Raw genomic sequence first — 3,051 nt, 5'->3', positions numbered from 1 at the left:
GACGGTGGAGTCCCTGAGTCTGTGCAAGGCAGTAGGCAGCTTCCTTCTGTGTGAACACAAGAAAAGAAGGGGATAAAACAAAAAGAAAAAGCAGTGTCCATTTGCTGATTTGGATCGGTTTTCCCCCATAACTAAGTGGCTAAATGAATGTTGTCTGCTCTCAGAATTTGGGGAGTTCATTTTAAAACAAAATCTTGGGGGAGAATATGGATTTATATCAGCTGCTTCTGACATGGTCATTGATCGGATCATGCAAGAAGAGTGATCTTTAGAGAGCCAACAGAAGTGAACTAGGCAAGCAAGAACTTTCAGGTGTCTTTTCATCTATTTGTTTTTCACCAGACTGTAGCATAGAAAAGCTGTGGTGCTCTCACTGCAGGGGTGTGGAAACTTATTGTGATATTTAGCACCTGGCCTCTTCCGCCAGGGGAAAACATTGATCACTTCTCTGCTGCAGAGGATGAAAAATGTCCGCTTTATTGATTAACACAGAGGGCTATATATCTCCACTAAGCCCCGCCCATCGTGGGTGGTTACTGCATTCCTGTAACGTAAGCACGTAAGCACGTAATCTTCTGACCGTCCATACTGCCACCCAGCGTCCATAACAGTGTACTGCAACACAGGGGGTCAGGCTAGATGGCCTTTGAAAGTCCCTTCCAACCCAAACTGCTCTGTGATTCTATAGTAATAGTGTTGTAGAGACTTTATCATTTGCTTTGGGTTGACTATAAAAATCAGTCGGCAGCGGTCCCCCTCCAAAGCCTCGCCCAGCGTGGGCGGCCACCGCACTCCCGTAACGCAAGCACGCAAGCACGTATTCTTCCGACCGTCCATACTGCCACCCAGCGTCCATAACAGTGTACTGCAACACAGGGGGTCAGGCTAGATGGCCTTTGAAAGTCCCTTCCAACCCAAACTGCTCTGTGATTCTATAGTAATAGTGTTGTAGAGACTTTATCATTTGCTTTGGGTTGACTATAAAAATCAGTGTTTTCTTTTTAGTTTCACCTTTTCAGGTATTTTCTTGCTAGTTTCACTTTACTGAGATGGAAGTCCCGTTTCTCTGATACTTTAACATTCCGTGGCTCTCATTAAAACCCCCTGTTTTAATACGGAATGACTGTTCAAACCTGATGTTTTCCCCCTCAGCTCCAGGCGGACAAGCAGCTGGCCCGTGAGGAGAAGCACGTCGCCCACTGGGAGGAGTTCATGAGGGAGCAGCAGTGCAGGCGGGCGGAGGTGGATGAAGAGCACAGGAAGGCGATGGAGCGCCTCACAGAGCAGTATGCTGAGATGGAGAGGGAACTGGCCAAACACACCTCTTTTTAAGACCTTTCTTTTTTAATAGTGCTAGACTGTGCCAATACTTAGTTGCTTCTGACTTCAGTTGAGATTCTGTTGGAAAGCTGAAACACGTGAGAGAACAGGAGGATTTCCCCTGCAGGTCTGGTAGGGGAAGAAGAGGTTTGTGCACTTTCAGCTGAAGCCCGTGCCTGCTGTGTCCGGGCGGGCAGAATGCCAGTACTTCTTCATTTGTTGGGAGGCAGAACTGGAAGTGACATTGTGGGACCGCATCAGCTCGAGGTGTTGCAAACTGGAACTCTCTCCCCTCTGCAGAGTGTTGTATCATTCGGGAAAACAGAGACTGATGTAATGTTAACTATTCTGGTGCGCAGCCACAGCGCTTGTCCGAAAGGTTGGTGTAACAGGTTCCAGCCACAGTGAGCCGAGAATTCACTGGGAAAACTGTAATCCCCTTCACAGAATTCAGGAAAACCAACTTGTTTTACAGAATATTTTACTTTGAAGCTTTATCACTGAAAAATCTCAACAGAGTTTTGAATCCAGTTGTAATTCCACCTTTAGTTGTACATTCAGTATCATGAAGCAGAGGTAAGAGATGGTTTTTGCTAACATAAAAATGACTGAGCTTGGACAAACATTTTTCTCCGTGTAGATGTCTCAGGCTCTCTTTGTAAGCTTTTCTGTTCTAAGCAAAGCCAAAACAAGCTCCACAGTAATCCCCAGCAGCCTATTGGTCTCTGTGCTGGCTTTGCAGCCAGTACAGTGTTGACCTTAAATATTTGACGTGCTGTCGGTTTACTTAGGATCAGCTTGTCAGAGCTCTGTAAAGCCATTGAGGGAAGATGTTTGTTTCTTTATCGGCATAACAAGGGAGCAGATTAGCGATAAAGCACCTGTGGTACCCATCTGTTCTCTTACTAGCCGTTACTCCTAGGGGTACATGAAGCTCCTGTATTGTGTTGTCATTTAACACTGGCAGTTAACAGCAGTGCAGCCAAAGGAGTCAATCAGTTCATTAACCAAGCAAAATGAGGCATTGCTGCAATTGCTGCAGGCTAACCACTGGTACAGGAAATCTTCTGTCCATGATTGAGCTGGAGCCCAGCGTAGAATGGAAACAGGTAGAAATAAACAGAATTTGCCCTGCAACCTGTGTTACAGGCAGCTCTACCATGCCAACAGTGGCTGCCTGTGTAAATTGTGGCTTGGTGTCAAGCTCTGTTCCTGGCAGCATGTTGACAGTGTGATTAAAGTCAGCAGAGGAGATGGAATAAGTATGTGGAGATTTCTTTCAATAACGCTGAGCTGCTGCCAAGCTGCTCTGCCCGCTACTGCAGGCCTGGCAGCTTCATCAGTCACCATCATGTATCTGGGCTGGCGAGAGGACTTGCCGACGCTGGGGCACACTAGACTGCCAAGCTGCTCTGCCCGCTACTGCAGGCCTGGCAGCTTCATCAGTCACCATCATGTATCTGGGCTGGCGAGAGGACTTGCCGACGCTGGGGCACACTAGAATGTTGTGAATTATCTTCTGTAGGTGGAAAAACCAGGGGTGTCTCAGAAGTATCCCACACTTAAGAAGGGGGAAAGCCTCTTTGGAAGAACCCCTGTGTGAACAGGTGACCTCTCTAATCCAGCTTGTGTGGCCGTGTGGGTGTTGCAACAGCACTCAGACTTGCGTTTGGAGAGAGAAAGATAATTCCTTGCTGTCTTCAGAACTGGGTGTGGAGTAGTCGTGGCTCT

General features: G+C 47.3%; 1 pseudogene; it reads left to right on the top strand.

Moving 5' to 3' along the window:
* Positions 1-1,152: 1,152 nt before the first annotated feature.
* On the top strand, positions 1,153-1,332 carry LOC104498130 (annotated as a pseudogene).
* Positions 1,333-3,051: the final 1,719 nt, after the last annotated feature.

This window comes from Buceros rhinoceros, unplaced genomic scaffold (assembly GCF_000710305.1).
Source record: "Buceros rhinoceros silvestris isolate BGI_N320 unplaced genomic scaffold, ASM71030v1 scaffold12048, whole genome shotgun sequence".
NCBI classification, from domain to species: Eukaryota; Metazoa; Chordata; class Aves; order Bucerotiformes; family Bucerotidae; genus Buceros; species Buceros rhinoceros.
Note: the sequence above shows the minus strand (reverse complement) of the source record. Positions and strands in the feature narration are given on the sequence as shown.